This window comes from Cricetulus griseus, chromosome 2 (assembly GCF_003668045.3).
Source record: "Cricetulus griseus strain 17A/GY chromosome 2, alternate assembly CriGri-PICRH-1.0, whole genome shotgun sequence".
Classification (NCBI taxonomy): Eukaryota; Metazoa; Chordata; class Mammalia; order Rodentia; family Cricetidae; genus Cricetulus; species Cricetulus griseus.
In genome coordinates this window covers 350921880-350943357 of record NC_048595.1, presented here as the reverse complement: position 1 = coordinate 350943357, position 21478 = coordinate 350921880, and the positions used below count along the sequence as shown (strand labels likewise).

The 21478-nt window shown below is 35.5% G+C and overlaps 1 pseudogene; it reads right to left on the bottom strand.

Annotated features, from left to right (window-relative positions):
• Window positions 1–1156: 1156 nt before the first annotated feature.
• On the bottom strand, window positions 1157–2992 carry LOC100768620 (annotated as a pseudogene).
• Window positions 2993–21478: the final 18486 nt, after the last annotated feature.

Here is a 21478-nt window from a genome sequence, read left to right as displayed (position 1 = left end):
TTGTGGCTGCACAATGAGTTGCATTTCTTTATTGAGGGTTTTCTCTGAGAATGTTTAAGAATCATAAACAAATACAAATGAACTTGATAAACCAAGAGTTTATTGAGGGTTTCACAGAATTATGGAAACCTATGGGCATTGATGCCACCATCAGTTGTCTGTTCCTAGTAATTGATAGCTGCTTATTTATCATTGAAAATAGAAATGCCTATGAGTGTCCTTATCCTTGTTGGCTCTCTTATGTTTTTTTCTGTAAGGTAATGCTGATAGGACCTAAGTTATGTTATGATAACACATACTGTATCTACTCTGATTAAAGAAGTCAATGATCACACTAGGTGGTAGAACAAAAATCCAGACAATAATGCTATAGTTGTCACTCAGATTCTAACAGATTGTTTTCAGCATAATGGTGTGCATTTCGTTATTTTTCATGCAGATGACATAATTCTATTCCTGTTGGTGTCTGAATAAAATTCCATTGTTTATACATAGCAGGACATTTTCACTATTCACTATTTCACTAGACCTTACCAGATTTCATGTTGAGACATGGAAAATGCCTAATCAATTCAGATAGAAAGGGGTTTGCCAAAAAGCAAACATGTTCTCTACAAGTCTAGCATGGCCAAGCATAAAGTTTATTCATGGGGGCATAGATGACTCAAATGTGGTTATAGTACTAGAATAGTCCTTAGACAATTCATAGGCAGCTGTACCACTGAAGAGTTTAACCCACAGCCTAGACCATTGCAAATTTTTTGCATCATTTGTTTACTATAAATATGATCTTGATGAAGATATATGATTTGAAAATATTGTGAAGACATTGGAGAGGGCTTGTAAAACTCACGTGAATGACCAAACTCATGAAAGTCTTCTGTCATACCTTCTCTTTTTCTGGATGTGGTGGTCATGTCTTATCTGGAGGGAAGAGCTACACTACCTTTAATTAACATGAAAATGCCATGACAAACACGAACATGTATATACCTCTATGTACACTGACTTTTAAAAAACCCTTATAATTATAGGAAGCCTAATTTATTTTTTTTCAGTAGATGGTGAGCTTTATTTTTTCTTGTCTGGATGGAGGTTTGATTTGGTCTTGAATCTTCTCGGATGGAGACTAGAAGAAAGCACAGCATGTGGGGGTCTACTCAGTGTGGTCATCTCCCTCATTCTCATCTTCACCATCCACAGAGAGAACAGCATACTTGCTTGCAGAACTGAACTTAAAGGCTGGGTTCTCCTCAGATTTCTTTGGCTCAGGTGCAGATCCAGAGTCTTGATCTTTTTTGCCATCTTTCCTGTCCAACCCCTTCCAGTGGTCTTTGCTTTCTCCATCTCCAGGACCACGCCTCGGGATCCCAGTTTGGCATTTTGGGACACTTATCCCATCTATTTGATTTTTATCTTTTCTTTATGGTCTGTCCTCAGAGGGCTGGGATGGAGCTCCTTTCCCTCCACCCACTTGTAGGGGACTGCTACTCTGTGTCTGAGCTCTGAGATCGAGCAGGAGGGTTAAAGCTTCGCCCCCCTCCCCGCCCGCCACGGATTCTCCTTTGGCAGAAGGGCTGGCATTATCTTTAGAGACTGATCAGGTTTAGAAGGTTTGGAGGTTGAAGAGTGACAGTCTTCTTTATTGAGGGTTTCATTTTCTAGAGACTTCTCACTCTCTCTCCTTCATGTATTTCTGCGAGATGTGGTTGAGGTCCCAGTCTGAGATGACTCACTCCCTGTTCTCTACCGTTCTCTTTCCTGAGTTTCTTCACTTCACCTACTTGCGTGTCTCTCCCGTGGCGGGTGGTCTAGTTTTGGCTCATCCAGCTGCAGTTGCAACTTCTCTTGCTCCTTCTGGAGAGGCTCTTCTACTTCTTTCTCTAGCAGCTGTGTCAACAGGCTTTGCCTCTCCAAAGATAGAAGCCGCTGTACTGGACTGGGAGGTGCTAGCAGAGGAATCATCTTCCTTAGGAGTACTCCAAGGCTTTAGATTCAGTTTAGGTCTTTTCGGGGGACCCTTTGTCATCTTGCTTATTAATCTTCCCAAGAGTAATCATCCCTGGAGCTCCAGAACTGATCGTCCTTTCTGTCATATCGGTCTTCATAGTGGTCCCCACCTCCTCTGTAGTCATCATCCCTTCAGTACCCACAACCAAATGCTCTTCTGCCACTGGCTATCCTGGAGTCATAGCCTCGGTCATAGTCTCTGCTGCCTCGGTCATCATAGCGATCCTGGCTCCCATAGCTATCCATATCTCTCAGTGGACAATCCTGATACCAGTCCTGACATTCAGCCCGATACTGGTCTCAATTATAACGATCTCAATACTTGTCTCCAAAGCTATCATCACCTCTTCTAGGTGGGTAGTCATCAAAGCTGTTTGTGGCAGGATGGGCCCTCCAGTCTGTGTCTGTTTTGTCAGAATCCCGATTTCTATCATCCCCGTCTTCATCCTGTGCTTGACCATCAAAGTCCACTCGAATTCGCCTGTTACCTAGAGACTCTTCATTGAGACTCAGAGCACTGAGAAGAGAATCCAGGTATTCAAATTCTGCATAGCCAAAGCCTTTCAACCTGTCAGGGTTGCTGGGTTCACGTGGTAAGTGTACAGCGCTGATATTTAATCCTCTAAAGAATTCCTTAATAAAGTCTTCTGTCACATCATAAGGCAGGTTCCCGGAGAAAGCAGTGTAGGATGTTGATTTGGGAAGATAGCTCCGGTCAATATTGGGTTCCCGAGCAGCCTGTGGAACAGTGGGAAGGATGGCATGGTCAGTTGGAGGTGCTCTATACACATCGTCGTCATTACTATGCCAAGTTGTTGACACATCTCCTTCCAGATCGTCTGTTTCGTTAGCCCAGCTCACTGGTTTGGGGACATAGGTGTTTCCTCCACCATTACCCCCATCCTCAGCTAGAGAGTCTGTTAGGGAGATGGTCTTCCCATTCTTATTCTTCTCTTTTGCTGAGGCCGCCATGTTGTGAGAGGGAGAGAGAACACCAGAAGTAGGATTTCTAAGGAAAGGCTATGAGAGAAATTCTTACAGTTTTGTTTCAAGGTATTTTAGTCTCCTTAAAATTTATGAAGGAAACCAAATGCTTTTTATTTTCTGGATCATAACTTCTAATATGAACCACATTAGAAATTGAAAGTGTGTTTTAAAAGTATAAGGATCAAGTTGTTGAATACAACCAAAATAGCATCTTTCTAAAAATATGCATATCATACTGGAAATAGCTGGAAAGAAAAGAAGCATTTCTCTGTTTTTATTTCTTTCAAATCTTTTTAAGATTGGCTTATTAGAGCATGGTTGATTCTTTCATAACTTGTGTTTGTCTAATATAAACTGCTTTAGCTTCTATGTCTGAAAAATCAACTTGAGCAAAAGTGTAGTCAGAACAGAAAGCTAGAAGTATTTTAATAATACCAAAGAGAACCACAAGATGAAACTAGCAAAGGTTATGTATTCATAAGCTTGCCACTGAGTGGAGTCTCTTTGGCCATGTTTTTTTTTTCAAGAATGCTCAAAGTTATTTGGAAAATAAGATTATTTAAGAGACAAAAACAGAAACCTTGAATCAGATTCTGCTCACCATGAATCAAATTATTAAGTAGATTCAGAGAAATTTGGAGATGTCCTAATGTGTTTCTATTAAATCTTTATAGGCTGATGACAATTTTTAATAAATTTCCAGTGATCAAAAACTTGTGAGAAGAACACTATTTTCAGTCAAATTCACAATATTCCTTGTGCTGGAGGACATTTCAATATCTAAAGGTGGTATTTCATATTCTTTGGTTGTACACTGAAACTGTGTGGGTTACAGTTTACTAAAGATTGGTTTTGAGTTGCTAAAGGAAACCACATTTGTGAATTTCTCATCCTTTGGTACACTGAACCTATTGGTCTATGGACCATTTGGTGCATCTTCTATTGCCATGCTATTAAAACACAATAAACATTGCATGGAAAACATTATTTTTCATGATTTGTGCAAGTCTTACAAACAACGATGTTTGACCATAAGATTATGATCCATTTATGTAAACTTGTACCCCATATATTCTTTAAAGATGATGAGATACTCACAGTCATAGGTATACATTTCCTAAATATCCATTTTCCCAAACAAAATTCTAATTGTATCAATGGCAACAAGTACACTTAGTTCTTTGCTTACAATGATATGTTCACTTTATTTATTTTCTAGAAAACATCTGCCAAATACCCAGGTTTGAATGACAAGAGGAAAAGTATAAGCAATTCTTTGAAATAAAATGCTATTCTGTTGGTAAAAGTCATCGGATTCATATTGCAGCTCTGCAACCAAACAAGTGCTTTTCTGTAAGACAACTGAACATATTTTTAAGTAGCAGGATTACTGTTTCATAGAAATTTCTATTTTATAAGGTACAATATCAAAACATCATGTACTCAAACATTCACTAAAATTAATATATTTTCCTGTCCATATGCCAGAAAATATTATTGTTAACTTGACACATACCCTAGACAGGTGGACCTGTGCTTTAAGGAAGCTAGCTGAGCATGAATCTGGAAGAGGATCCATTAAGGCGTCTTCCTACAGATTTTCTCTTTTGGTTCCTGCCACAAGGTTTTGCCCTGACTTCCTTCAGTAACAGATTTTTGCTTACAAGTATGGGCTGAAATAGACTTTTCCCTCCTAGTTGAATTCAATCAGAGAGTTTCAACATGGAACAAAACACAAAACTGAATAGTCAACAATATGAGATTAGTTGTTTTTCTCCTGAATGTATGGAGGTGAAAAAGTAAAAAATTGCTAGTATGGCATTTAGTTTCAACCATTGTCAGTATGAAATAATAAAAACTTTCATTTGTCATTGTTCTTACATCATGAACCAATAAGGCATATTCCATATTGTTGCTATGAAAATAATTTGGAATTCAAATGTCCTTCAGAACCTTGAAATTTATTCCAGATATATGATCCAGCTATTGAGACCTTGAGTTCATGTTCCTTCTTCTGATACTGTTGTCAAAACAAAATGCCACAAAATTAATGTAATTATATATGGTACCCTTGTTTAACTTGATACCTTAATATATTTTGTTGCAAGGTATTCCTAAGCATTAATACAGTACTTAAATATATAGCTGAACCATTCAGGCTTGGACAACAATATGCAAAGCATTTGTCTAAAGAAAAAGGCCAAAGTTTCTGCATGAAAGCCACAAGAACTGTGGTTTATTTGTTCTTCCAGGTGCTTTCAACAGACAAAAGTATGTGAATAACTGATGAATAATACTGTTTCATGGCATGCCAGACATTTGTTTACTATCCATACAAAGCATTGATTGGTTGGAGAATGACATATATTTCATTAAAGAAAAACTCATTCTAATTCCCAGAGATTGTTGTTCAAAAGCATGAGCCTCAGTTTTGGTGGAATAGAGACTTGTCCTTCATAAATTATCAGTGTGCATGACACAGTTCTTAATCTATTCTTTATTGATCTAACAAATCACACTGGAGTAATTCCTAAGTATCTGGAATCAGAGCTTAGTTTTCCTGATGCTTAGGGAATACAGAGTAACCACATGAGCATACATGCTCGCTAAATGTTTACTCTTTGTCCTGCTTTCTGTCCTTAAGGGGATTTCAAGGCATTTTGAAGTAGATATGAATGAGTTTTAACATATGTAAAGAAACACTCACTTCTTTAATGATATCAATGAAGTAGCTTGACAGCAAATGTGGGTTTATGCCTTATATGCAAGTTTGGTGATATCTGTTTAGTCTAATATTGCTCAGTTACTAAATCAATTAAGCCACATCATAAACATGCAGTCCATGTTATCTCTGAGTGCTGGAATGTGCATTTGGAACTAAAATTGTATGCATATAGCTATTATTATGATTAGTAGATTATTTTGATTCATTACTACTTAAATGTAGTAGCAAAGCATAAACGCCATATTTGATGTCAGTCAGTAATGAGGTCAACTTCTCAGAGTATGCGTTATAGAAACTTTAGATAAAAATTTTCAATTTCAGCTTGCCTACTATAGGTGTGAAACTGTAGTCCTTAAAAGTACATCTAAAAACGGGATCCCCCTCCCTGTGGGTGTGTGTGTCTGTGAGAGAGTGTGTATGTGTGTCAGTGTGTGTCTGTCACCTGGGTGGAAGATGACAGAAGCAGATAGAGCTGAAGGAATTTTCTAAAAATAAAACGCACTGCGGAGAAGCTGTGCGATCTTACAGGGAGTGCCAAAATATCAGTGCATCAGTAGCCAAGGGGATAAAAAGGGTATAAAAATTCCATTTCCTTAAACTCCACACTTTTCCTGGAACAATGAAGAAAGGAGAGCAGCACTGCCAAGTAAGACCTTAACTTGAAATACCAAAATGCCTCTCAAAAACACTTTCTGCAAAGATGCTATTTCAGGGCCTAAAGATCAGCAAGGTTCACCGTGTTCCTTTATCTCATTTGTGTGTCTCTGAAAGCTGGAAATAATGACTTTGGAAATTGGATTCAGACATAAGAAAATGGGGTACTTTGGACTGTAATAAAGGATGCATATCGGTTCTCTTGTTTTCCCTATAACACTGCATTTAGACACATATCAGAATATGCTTCTTAATTCTAAGCTGTTCTTTATGGAAACATTGTTTCTCTAAAGAAAAAGAAATCTTTATTTTTATCACAGGAACCTGAAAAAACATTTACTTGTTTCAAGTGCCACATGACTAATTCAGAGAAGACTGAATAACTAGAGGAATGGTAAATCCAGGCCTTTTTTTCCAATAAAGGTTCATGGGAGGATGGGCTGGTCTTTTTAAAATGTAGTCCAACTTGAAGTATATTACCAAAAGTTAATACTGAAACCCTTCAATTCTTATTCTTACTTATGATTACACATCTAACCTACTGCCATTGTCTTTGTTTTCTTCAACCTCTTTATTGAAATTTTCATAACTTTTTATTTAAATTAGAAACAATGTTATTTTACACATCAATCCCAGTTCCCTCTCCCTCCCATCCTCCCATTTCCCCCATAGACCCCCCCCATTCAACCCCAATCCACTCACCAGGGAGCGTGAGACCTTCCATGAGGGATCATCAAAATCTGACACATCATTTGGGTCAGGGCCTAGGCCCTTTCCTGGGTATCTAAGCTGAGAGAGTACCCCTCCTAGTTATTATTATGTTTGCTATACAGTTATTTTAAGAATACAGAGAGCTTGATGCATACTCACACAGCTTTGTACCAGAGAAAGAACAAAAATAAATTAGTTGTGATTCCTACTAGCTCTAACAAGATTTGCACAGCAGCTTCAATTATTTAAGACATACGGATTCAAGAACTGACTAAAGCATTTGAGCTTCTGCATTTCGATCAGTGAATTATCTCAGTGTGATATTCCTTTAGAAATTAGTGAGTAATCATCGTGTGAAATTTAAATCGTTACTAAAGTGATACAAATTCCTTCATATATGTTACAGAAACTGATTTAGCACCTTCTCCCACCAAAGAAATAGTCTCATCTAACACAAGCAACTTAGATTGGCTTTTAAATGTCTCTGCGACAAAGCATGATTTTGGACACCTGATCTTCCTGTTTCTACCATTCAAGTTCTTGGAGTACTTACGTACAACATCTTGCCAGGTATCACAAACTCAAAGCAAAATCTTCTTATTTTCTTTGATTTTCACTAAAAAAATCTTTTAATGTTTGTCTTTCAACAAGAAAGAATCAGACCTTACAGAACTTATTCATATACAATTGCAAAATGTTATCTGAATATATATAACTAAACATGTTTTAAATATAATGTTGTTCTTTTTTATTTTATTAGTTCAAATTAGGAACAGATGTCAATCCCTTCTCCCTCTCTCTCCCCTACCCCCCAACATCCCACCTGCCCCTAGCCATTCACCCTCCACTCCCCAGGCAGGGTAAGGCCCTCAAAAGGGGCTCCCCAAAGTCTACCACATCATCCTGGGCCAGGCCTAGGCCCTTCCCCAAGTGTCCAGGTCAAGAGAGCATCCCTTCACAAGGGATGGGCTCTCAAAATCCCTTCTTTTTTTAAAGACCTTACATATTTAATACAGTGTGTTATCCCTGTACAAATGGAAAAAAATTAAGTTCAACATTTCTAGACCAATATGGTTGTCACCCTAGATTTGTTTAGGTATTTGTTTACTAATGCAAGAATCAGAACTGTAAAGATTTACCATGGAACACACTTTTAACTTATTGCTAAGGTCTTACCAGTATTTGACATTTTGATTTACAGTATCATTGGGCTGTTTTCTTTCATGAAACTCCTTTAAAGGAAGGGAAACTGTGAGATGTGTTTAACTTGAGTAACTGTTAGTAAAGCCGCTGTGATTTTGGCACAAGGGATTCAAGCTGAGTCTTTACAGTTTATTTTTGTCACTCAGTGGGGTAGATTAAATATGACCTGGAACCCTTGTGGATATTTATTCTTCCTTTTAAAATTTCTTTTTACTTTTGGGATGAAGCTAACTCTTTTAATGCAATTTTATACAAACATCAATAAAAAGAAGCAGAACTCTGTGAATATACATGTGCTTATACCCAGTTTGATTTTTTTCATTCTAATTCAAGGTTCACTGTAAAGGGAATCCTGTCATCCATAGAGTATTGGTCTACTACCTCAGCCTAATCAAGAAATTGTCCATTGACTTGCCTACAGGCCAACCTGATCTGTCAATTACTTCCCATGACTTCCTAAATAGTTAAAAATAAATTATCACAACATCCATAGATAAATTCTTCCTAGGAATTCTTCCTAAAGGATCTTATTTAGCCTCAATTTCTATCCAGTCTCTATGTATATGTACCATTGCTATCCTGTCTAAGTGCCCTCTGTACATTTGTCAACTATTACATCTCCCCCATTTCCTTTTAGATCTCTTCACATAGGTCCTAAAATATATTTTTATTAAATTTCTTCCTTGATTGATGTTTTGAATAGGAAATTGGTTCTCATTTCTAGATTTCTAGTGGGTCTTATTCTTAGTTATACTTCAATTTAAAAGAAGAAACACTAGACTATCATAAAAGTTTAAAACAAATTTCAAGGAGATTATATTATTTCTTTACCAAGATTTTCATGTTTTCTTGTACTTTTCTTCCTCTTTGCTCCTTTTACTTTTCTGCAAACATGACAAGTGAACTACAGACATTAGGAGCTATCACTTTATATCGTTGCATATTTATCTCATAGCAAGGACATTACATTTAATAATTATATAACAGTTCAGTAATATTTAATATTGTTAGGAATTATTTTCATATTGAAATGATGGTCAGTTTGATGACAACATCCTTTAGGCCACCTTCCACATTTGCTCAACTAAGATTGATATTTACTTATTTACTATTCTTTGATGCATATGACATGCTTCTCATAGAGAAGCCCCTGGTTATCTAAGATAGCCCTTAATTTGGATTCATTACATTTTTCTTTAATTTTAGGGCCATATCAATGCATAAATATCTAAATATTATGCAAAGAATGTTACTCTTAACTGCTGGAAAATTTGTTGTGACCATGATATCTCTATATAGCAGTAATGCAAACATCAAAATTCAGAAATCAATATATTTCTAGCAGTGGTGTAGAACAGTCAGAGTCTCCCTAAAAATTGAAATATCATAATCTCAAATCCTCAAAGTGATTGTAATATTAGCACTGGCCTCTTTGGAGGTAATAATTGTTGAAAGAGGTTACAGAGTAGACAATTTCTTCATTAGGAATGATGTTCTTGTAAAAGGGGGAGGTACTGCATCACATATCTACAACAAAGGGAAGGGCATGGGAAATGAAGAGTCAACATATCATCTACTAGCCAAGCAAAATGGCCTCACCAGAAACCCACAGATGGAACCTTGGACTTCCTGTCTTTTGAATTTGAGGAAGAACATTTCTGTTGTATAAACTGCCTGATCTTAAACGTGGCTTTAAAAAGCTAATAGGGAATTTTCTAAATTAGTGATCATTGAGGAGGGTCAATACCACATTATTAGCAGCAATCTCTTTTACTTAAAGCACACTTACTTTAACTATTAATTTGTCATAGCAATATGCAAACTTGTAGTTTTGTTTTGTTTGTTTGTTTTGTTTTCTGCTTTGTTTTTCAGAACAGTGAACATTATAGATAACTTGCCATATAGCACCAGATGTCTTGATACATTGCTTCTATTTTAATAGTAACAACATGCTGTCTGCATTTCTGCTGGTGAAGCTAGTTTCTTGACAAATTTCTGTATTTCCCTATTCATTACTTTACTTCTCCCATCTATTGGGAGGGGCTTCCACCCCATGCATGTCTCCCTACCAGTATAGAAACACTCTTCACTGTTCAGAATATGCCACGTAAATCTGGGTTGGCTTACAGTGCTAATGTCTTCTTTACCTGCCAAATATTGGCCATTAGATAATGGGCAATCCAGGTTCCCCTTCTCACATATACCTTCTATCCCAATGCTAACAAGTATTTGAGAAACCAAATACTTAAAGCACCAGGATCTAGATTCTAGGCCTTTAATGACCATAGACCTCCAATTGCAATCTTTATAATATATTGCTCAGGAAGTTACTACTCACTTTAAACCAACTGGTCTAGTATCTTAGGGTTACTATTGCTATGATAAAACACTATGACCAAAGGCAACTTGGGAAGAAAGTGTTTATTTAGCAAGTGCTTCCATGCCACTGTTCCTCATTGAAAGAAGTCATACCATGAACTCAAACAGGGCAGCAAGAGGGAGGAAAGGAGCTGATACAGGGGTCATGGAAAATTGCTTAATGACTTGTCTCTCAAGGCTTTCTCATCCTGTTTTCTATGGCACAACAGACTACCATCTCACAGGTGTCCCCACATACAGTGAGCTGAGCCCTCCTCATCAATCAGTGACTAGGAAAATGCACAATGGCTTGCATCGTTACAGCTAGATATTTGGTGGCCTTTTCTTAATAGAGGTTCCCTCTTCTCAGATAACCATTGTTTGTGTCAAGTTGATATAATACCAACCAGCACATGTGGCATAGTAATAACTTCTTAAACAATTGTTTGCTTCCATATAATGTATCTTGACATAGACTCAGAACAAGTTATTAAAAAACAATCAAACACATTCCACATCTCCACCTGATTCTTGTTATCCCTCATCTAGGCTTCCATACCAACAACTTCCAATTAGAATTTATCTTCATCCTACTCATTTTTAACTATAAAGCTTTCTTATCTCTATTTTTTGCATTTGAATCTGTCATAAAAAATGTGACAATAAGCAACTCCCTTGATATATCAAGATCTTAGTGAATAATCTCCATGTGTGCACATTTGCATAGACTCTGGTAATTTGTATTATCTTACTCATTACTGTGGATGCCAGTCTTGACAGGTTCAGCAGTGACAGACATCCTTTATATATTTCTAGTGGATAAGGTTACATCAAATTGATGTGTCTGCAACAGACATGAAGTCCATGCTTTTAAAATGCTTTAGCTCACTTGTTGCTCTGATTTGTTAATTACTCTTTATGTATTTCATTACTTTTCATCACTGTAGTAAAAAAAATTAAAATTCATTTTTTTTTACTTTCATTTTTTATTCCTTTATTGCATTGAGCCATCTAAAGGGAGGGTTTTTAAAAATTTTACAACCTCTTTATTTTTTAGACATTTGAATTAAAATGTAATTACAACACTATATATCTTCTCTTTCCTCCCTCCAGTACTATACTGTCTCTTCTCTCCAAGTCTTTTGATTTACTTCTTCACTCTCAAAGTGATTATCTCACTCTACAATTCATCTTGTTACATATACATATATGGAATATACACAAATAAGTAAAAACAATGGTTCAGGTAATTTTTTGTGTGTAAACAGGGCTGTTTTGTGTGTAAGTTTCAGAGCTGATTGCTTTGCAGACAACAAATTAGTGAGCTCATCCCTGGAAGAAGTAACCTTTCATCTCTGAGAAATTATTAGTTGCCTGTAATTCTCTATCTATGGATATGAGCCCTGAGAATTCAGAACTTCTGTCTCAACATATGTATTAACATTTCTACTGTTCATATCCTGTTTGTACAATAGGATACTGTACAAACTGATATAGACCGTGAAATGGAGAAAATGGGAATGGTAACCTCACCTGCAAAAGGACATTACAGAGGGAGCTGCTATTATAAGAGAGTCACAGTTTTCAATATAGACATAGGTGATAAAAATCTGTTGCTCAAGTTGCTTTCATAGTTCTGGGTGTTTCTTTATTCCCCATTCTAGTGTCAACTTGGCATCTTCACTTCGAACCGCTGTTTATGTTCTTTTAAGGTCTAATAACAAAACATTAATTAACTTTGCTTTTAAAGTTCTATTGAAGCTCCTCTGTTAAAGTGGATTCTATGTTTGCTATAAAATGAAGGTTTCAGAAGTAAGATGCTCCTTCTGAAGATGTCATGTAAGTGTCCATTTCTTAGATTTCTGCATTTCTAAAATTGAGGTTTATGGCACACATTTAAAATCAATAGTGATACACCTTTAATTGCACTTCATCTGCAATTTTTGACTAATTTCCACATTTTTTATTTTCCATTTTAAAATAAACTCTTTGAGGATTTGACACAATGTATTTTGATCATATTCATAGTCAAAAGTACTCAAATCCACCTCCAGATCCCTAATAACAAATGTGTGTTCTTTCTCTCTCTTCTTAAAAAATAACATGATCCCCAAATTTTTGTGCTTATTTATTCCTGGGTGTGCAACCATCGATTGAGGAATAGTCTACCTACTAGGAGCCACTCTAGTAAAGGAAACTGACATTTTACACCTAGAAGCCATCCATTGACAATATCTCTTCAAACAGAGGTTAAAGCTCAAGAAACCCTCTTGTTTCAACACTAGGAGTCTGATTGGTTCTATCTTGGCCAGGTCTTGTATAGAAAACTACAGGTGCACATATTATTTCAGTTTAGATAAAATAGTTTCCTGCTGTGATACAATTCCACTGCACAGACATAACTCCATTGAAAATTCACTCAAAGCACATGATATTTCAACCAAGCAGATGGGTTCTAGTGATATGCAACATAAATTAGTCTAAGTGCCGAGAGAAGGAGTGACAAAGTCTGAGCCGTAAAGACAACTTTGAGATAATTTGTGTTATTAGCCACCTCTGGTCCCAGTTGAGGGAGCCTGTGGGAGTCTTGGCTAAACATATAATCTAAGAGGTCATTTAAACTGTTAATAACCTCTTGTCCTGGTTGTGGGAGCTTGACACAGCCAGGCCCTTCAGCTAACACAGTTCACCAGACTGTTTATCATGTCCAACTTACAAGCCTTTGGGTGGAAAAACAGATTATACAACTTTTCCTTTGAAAATACACGCCCACCATCCCTGGATTTTTAGTTATATTTGAGCATAAGGACCTTTGTACTCCTGACAATGCACAATCTCTGGCTCTTGCAATCATTCTGTCCCATCTTCTCTGATGCTGCCTGAGACTTGGATGTATGAAGGATGATATAGATTTCTCAATTTTTGTTGAGCACTACATTGAAATATAGTTTTTTTTTTTTTTACACTGGACAGAAGTTAACACAGAAACACAATAGCCCAAATGGCTGATAATAAATTTCAATGCAGTGGTCAACGACAACAAAAAATGTTATTTATATCCTACGCCCACCTCCAAGGCTCTGGAACCATCAGAGGAGAAGTGTCAGAATGATTGCAAGAGCAATAATTTGAGTTCTTGTGTGTTTCTGTCTTAGCTCCTGTCCACTGCTTAAAGAAACTTCTCTGATGAATTCTAAAAATGCCCCTATTTTTTCATATAAAGATAAGAATTAAGAAACCATTTTGTGATTCTATATTCATTTAGTAAAATATTAGTTGTAGGTTTATATTCTGCTGAGCCAATGAGTTCCTTAGTCCTTGGCTTTTAGAGAGATTTATAGTACCATCTATGTAATACCTCCTTTGCAGTAGCCAAAGAACTTTTAAGATATTCTAAAAACCGTGAGAAATTAGACTCTCCTATCTTACAAGTGAAAAATAATGAAAATGTGAATATACTTCTAAGTTAAGTAAGCATCTTTCATAACAGAAAAAGCACTCAACATCCTACAATATTCTTTATATTAAATACTAAGAATAAATTAAACAAAAATAGTTATTAACTGTGAGGTAACTTGGTTACTACTGATTTTGTCACCAGGAAGCTACCTTGCTCTCTTTATTATTCTTGAATTAAAATTGGAAATGGGCAAGGAGCATGTCTTTTAGAATGGACATTTCTGTGCCTTTGTGTACTGAAGACCTATGGGCTGTGTTTATGAACTCAAACATTCATAGATTCCACCATGGAGGACTAGGTACTCATGGCCTTCAGTCTTAGAATATAAGAGTATAGATCTAGGGGCTTAGATTAGAGGAGTTCTTCTTAGTGTTCTGGCACATTGTGCTCTGGCTCTCAAGGGCTAAATGAATCCACAGCTCTAAGCAGTAGCTAGCAGCATTAAGCAGTTGCCAGTAGTCTATTTCACATAGAGGTCCAGTTTTCACACATCAGGCTTCTGGACCTTTGGCTTTTCAGGCTTGGGAGCTCCAAGGATCTCTTTCAAGGGTCTCTATAGCCTGCAGTTTATCGATCATCCACTGCCTTCTGCCTACTATAGTCTTGGGTCTCTGCTTTCTCCACATGTCTCCAATCTTTCATTGTCACCAAAAATGCCACTTCTATTTATAAGCCATTGTCACTCAGTACTGTTACCTTATACCAACTGTTTGTAAAAAAGAAGAAAAGAAAAGAAAAGAAAGAAAGAATGAATGAATGAAAGACTGCAACATGTTGGGCAAGCCCAGGAGAAAGTGGTTCCCCTAGACTGTGAGACTGGGTTGAAATGCTTGAATATATAGCAACAAAGGGAGTCTGGCATGAGTATGTCATACAGATAAAAGTTTCATTTTTGTCAGTCACAATAAAACTTACAGTTTCCCACATGTCTAACTTTGCTGATCTACCCAGGAGGTACTGCAACTCCTATATTGAGTGAGAAGAGCTGAATCATCATCTAGGATTTCACAGGGGGTTTTTCTTATATGACATGCTGCTTTCTTAGGTCAGTGGAAGTTTTTGAGAGTTGTTGTTACTTGAGCAAAACTTTTGCAGCAGGAGTTGGGGCTACACTTTCAGTGCTCCTTGCAGGTATTTATACTCTGTATGAAGATCATTCAATGATGAGAACAGCCTGGTTGTCATATGGAATTCCAGGCAATTCGTAGGGAATAAACAGGTCTGTAAATAATCCCTCTCCCCTGATGTCCAGGCCTTGCCATGTCTGTTCATAGAAGAAACAAACAAACAAACAACAAAGCAACAACAACAAAAATACCAGCATGGTTATAACAAAGGACATTGAAAACATTCAATGTAAATTTGGCATTCACAACTTTGCTTTCCAGTGTTGAATTAATGCAAAAACATTGAAAACTAACTAACCTTTGTCCATAAGTCTAGGATGAGTCAAGTTCCATCTATTTTATTAAACTTAAAAACTGGCCAACTATAAAACGTCATCAAGATACACTGCCACACTAACCCTAATTTTCTATCAGGGAGACATTGTCTACAACTCTTGGCCCTTTTCCTAAAAAATTATTCTCTGTGATTTTACTCTGCAAACTTTAATAAAGGAAAAACTGTTGTCAACAACTTAAAATGTTTACTTCACAAAGAGGGTCTATTCTACATTCCAAAGGATATTTCTAGTCATGATAAATTTGCATGCTCTGAATATTTCTATGAATTCTTGACTGTATTGAATGTGGTCTAAAGATTTGATGCTATATCTAACACTCCATTGATTAAAATTCCTAGTCATGTATGGAAAAATATCAGAAGAGAATCTGTTAAAAGTCCATGTTACTAATTTTAGAAAAATACTCTGCATATAACTCAAAATAAAAAAGAAGATAAAGTTAGACATACTACTTAAAATTGTAAGTCATAGAGTTTTCTAAAGCCCCATGGTAGCATTGTAAGCCCTTGCCACACTGACAGTACTAGCCACACTGACATAACTTAACAAAGATGATAACAACTATATATTTTTAAATCTTCAGTTCTTTCTACAAAGGTAGGTCCCTCTTTTACTTGCAAATTGTTATTACAATCTAACCATTCATTGGTTGTTCATGAATCATCTTGATTTACTGCTGGGACCAACTCAATTTTTATTAAAAAATTTTAGTTATGTGTATGAGACTAAGCCTGGATGTATGTGTATTCCACATACATTCCTGGTATTCTCAGAGGCCAGAAGAAACCATTGTATTTCATGGGATTGAAGTTACAGATTGCTGTGAACTACATTGCCCCAAGGAACTGAACTCCTGTCCTTTGCAAGATCAGCAAGTGCTCTTGACTGTAGAGAAATCTCTCTAAAGTTTGCCTTTTCTTTGCTTCTCCAGACTTCAGACCAAGGTAGCCAATATGTTTTTTACTTCATCTTGGGAGGAAGAAAAACAGACATCTGTAGTGCCCTGTTTCCTAGTTCATTGGCACCCTCTTCTATTTTATAGCTTTTTCAGGTCATACATGAAAAATTAAATTGACTTCATGAGTGAGGTTACATGTAATGTATGAAATTATCTACTTTGTTGTCAATGTTGATAACTATGAGTCAATTTAATTGTTCTGCATCTTGCTGAAATGGAGAAATAAATGACTACTGACCAAAAGTACATAGTCCATGTATAATTTTCACAAAGTTGTATTTGGAATGATTTCCAAGAAGAATTCATTCTTTAGGAACTACATTCCACATGTTTTTTTCTCAACAGATGACATATATTTGTGAATTGAGTAATTTTTCAGTAATTTTTTTATATTCTTGGAACAAAAACTTTATTAAGCCCTCTATAAACTTCAGAAAACTAATGATTTCATTACATAGGCATCTTTAAATATAGAAAAATGTCACTTCACTTTATCTAGTTGTAAATGAATGACCTGCTAAATTATTGGGTTTAAAGTCAAGTTCATGGCAACCACTCCAAAAGTCTGACTCATTATGAGCTCATGCTTGATCCTTTTCCCTCTATTCCGTACATCTTTTGGTGCTTCCACAATGCTGAATGCATTGGTTAGACTAGTTCTACATTCTTATTCAACTACAGATTCATAAAGCAGTAGACATCCCTATAGTCTGTGACTATGCATTGTGTTTCCTTATCTGATTTAAAATTTTCTTGCGCTTTTCATTTCAGTGATTATTCACCACAACAATATCATGTGTTGTTTCACATTTTGTCTTACAGAAGAAGGACAAAATCATAAGTACCATATTTCTCTCAAGGTACTTTCTGTCCCTGACCCAGATTTAGCAGAGTCCCTTTGAGTAAGTCAAAGTAATATTACTAATTAATGGATAATAACTTAGAATAAACATAGAGGATCATGAAAGATATGTTACTAATAGTTGAAGTATTTCTTTATATAATTTCCTCTACTTGACAGGTCAGATAGCAAAATTAATTACTCTTATCAGAATTGCTTACCTTGTAGAAAACCTAAAATATATATACTCACATAGGAAGATTTTTGGAATATTAGTGGAACTTGGAAGTGGAACTGGGCTTCCAACACAAAAATAATAACTAATGAGACCAAATAAGGTCAATTAAAATTATCAATCCCAAGTCTTGAATTTAGAATGATTGGCAGAAAATGATAGCCTGTACTACTTTCCCAATGATCAATAAATTGATACAAATTAAAAGAAATTGTACTTAAAATTTTCCCTTCAAATGCAAACTGTGCTAGAGACAAAATGTTGCTACAAAAAGTGAACATCGGAGGGACAAATTTCTGAAAGAGCTGTTGATATTTTAAAGTCATATGTCAGCTGTAAACTACATAATTCTGGAAAATTATAAAGATGAAGAAATAAAGCTTGAAAGCCCCATTTGAACACCATCAAATTGATTTTTTATAACTGCAAGTCTCCTAGAGAATTGATGAATTTTACTTACTATATTTCTACTTTCAGGACAATGGGAACATTTTCCTTCATGAAATTCAGAAGTTTAAAATAAAGCTACTAATTTTTTTGTGTCTAATCTTTAGCACCAAAGTCTAATTTTAAATGAATGGGGGAACTTAATATATATCAATTAGTTATAGCTTATTAAAGATGATGCTGAGGATATATTGGATATAGTTATTATAATTGTAATCTCAGAGTTGGGAATGTAAAGACAAGCAGATTCCTGAAGCTCATTGAAATCCTAAAAGCTGTACCACAGGGATAGATCCTTCTACCCTAGGACATACACAGTTCTTAGGAACAACACGTCATGTCCTTTGACTTTCATATGCATGTACACATATGTGCACATTTTCCTTCATACTAATAGCATACTGCACACACACACACACACACACACACACACACACACACATCAAAGAAGTGCTTTCAAATTTCTACCCACAGTCTTCTGGAAATTTTGAGTAAGTGAATGAAATTCTGAAATTAAATTTATCAAAATGTTAAAGAACTCCTGAATATCTTCTGTGTGTTTCTATGAGCACCCAACAAGCTTTCATTAACTTTCTGAGATGTATATATAATTTTGGACTTTCATTAATGAAGATGTGTGTCTGTTTTTACGTCCACACATTCCTGATATGACATCGTAAGTTACCTGAATCCTTCTGCTAACTTTTGTCATCACCAACTATCTTCATAAATTATCTTGTCATGTTTTTTTGATAAGGAAAATTTGCTTACTACAGGCAGCATTACAGAGAAACAGCTCTCAAACCTCATTAGAAGAGAATTTAACATGTACTAATAACAGGTACAAAGGTGTGTATTTGGGAAACAAGTCTTGGGCTTTTACATCTTACAACTAAAAACATCATTTAGAACTTCATGCAACTAAAGCTATTAAAGTAGCCATAGACAAAGGATTCAGAGAAATATAAGATCCAGGAGTGGACAACATAGGGATGCTGACAGCTGAGGGTGGAGAATGAGCTCAGAGGTAAGGTGCATTGCTAGCATGTGTAAGTGCCTGTGATTGATCTCTACATGGAAAAAATAAATAGTTAATGAACCCAAGTTCATTGGACCTAGCTGATGTACTTGGATAATGAAATCCTCTAATTCTATTTTATATTTTGTTTGACACCCATGAGCTTTTATAGTTATTCATTTTCTATAGATTTGTATTGTATTTGTATTGTTTTTCTATAGATTTGTATTTCTATTAATTTGTACTATGCTCATTTTTCCTTTTTAAAAAAAAATCACAATTATTCAGGTCATTAGAATTCAATATAACATCATTCTTAAATGATGTCTAAGAATTCTTACTACTCTTAATCCTTCCAATTTAATGGGTTTGCCAATTGTGGGTTTAAATCCATTAAGCAAATCTAGGACAATTGCTATTCTATCAAATAAAATCATAAGAATATATAGCCAGTGATCTTTTTACTTGCAGCACTATGAACCAAAGACCTTAACTAAATTAACCTCTGACATTTCCAGTTTCTTCTCTCTCAGAAGGAAAATCATTACAATCTATTGATCAGATTGCCAGTAATTCTAATTTTGAACTAAACAGTTTTCATAGGATAATGGATAAATTACCATCTAGAAGAATCTAATATTATTTTCAAGTATGTAGTCCTAAATATCTGTATCCTTGTATTCAATCTTGCTGAATGAGCAATGAAAGTCTTTGTTCTGGATATCCATGATCTATAATAAATACTACTTTCTTGCAGCCATAGTACACAGTCCTGATTGCCACAGAATCAGAATCCATATTTTCTAGGAAGAGTGATTTTAAAATTTGTATTTGCACAGAAGCACAAATTCTTTGTACAAATCTGAACAGCTAGGAGTTGTGACTGGGTTATAACTTCTAAAATAAGTTCATACATGAATATAGAGGCATAAAGAATTTATTGACACATTTTATATAAAACCATTTCAGTAAAGTATGCCAAATATGTAAGAAATTATCCCTATGGTTTGTAAAAGTTTTTCTACAGCAAAAAACAAAAATGAAACTTCCAACAGTCCTTCCTAGAAGTGTTAAAGCTTTTTAATAATTATAACATATTTAACACTAATGTAAATTTTGGGAAAATTGGTTTCATGATGTGTTGGGAAATAAAAGTTCTTAATGATATCACGGCTAAATATTTTCTTATATTTGCAAAGTATTTGCATGTGTGTCGTTGTTGTAAATTGAACTTTTATAAAGTGTTCTGAATTTTCTATCAGCTTTTCCTAATTTTCAATAAAACAGCACTTTAGGAGGTACAGAATACATGTTCATTTAAATGATTAAAATTATTTCTGCATTAATGGGAGATGAATGTTTCGACTAAAGGGACTTTTCAGCTACCTCCTATTCAGTTTCAGAATGTTGCAGGCTCTGATACAGAAACTACAAGTCAGCAAAAGCAGGATTTCAGTCTGTCTTTATATTTGCAAATTACATGCTACACATTGCTTCACATCTCCCAGCAGTACCTTGCTGCTTTTGATTCTCTGCTACTTTTAACTGAAACAGCAAAGGAGGGTCCTAACCTTACATTCTTACAGTAAGTGTTCTTGCTCTTGAATGTACTCTAAATAAGGCATCGTTTTCCTTAGTGCTACTCTGACATGAGAGATGAATACTTTCTCTCCTGAAAGATTCCCCTCAAGCTCACTTCTTCTCAGTGTGAAGTAGCTCCTCTCAATGATTTATTTGATTTAAAAGATTCACCTTATTCAGCTCTCATATGGCCATGGATATAGGGATTTCTCACTATTGTGACTAATTCCCCATTTTATTCTCTAATATTTCTTGAAAAAAAAAACAAAATTACTGATCACTATTGAACTTCAAATGTGTAGTGAGAATCAAGTCATATCATCTAAGAAAATTAGGATTAATTATAATATAAGACTGATTTTGACCATTAACAGTTAAAGTGTCTGAAATTCTTCCTAATTTCCATCCTTTCAAAAATCAGTCCTTAAAAAAGTCACAAGTCTATTATTTGGACTAATTTCTAATGTGTGTAAAACAAGAAAGAATAATTATAAATTATTAGGTACAAAACAGTATCTGAGATAATACCTGACAATAAGAACTTTAGATATTTACTATATAATTAAATATTTTACTTTAAAAATGTGTATTATTGGTATTTTACACATGTGTACCACATGTGTAGCCCTATAGAGCCAATGAAGGCCAGAAATGTCTGCTGAATCCTGTGGCATTGGAGCTAAATATGATTTTTCTTTGGGTGTTTGAAATTCAGCTCTGGACTTCAGGAAGAGCATTAGTGCTCTGAAACTAAACCCTCTCCCTAGCCCAATTATCTAGTTTTCCACATAAAACAATTACATTTTATGGTAGATTATACTTACT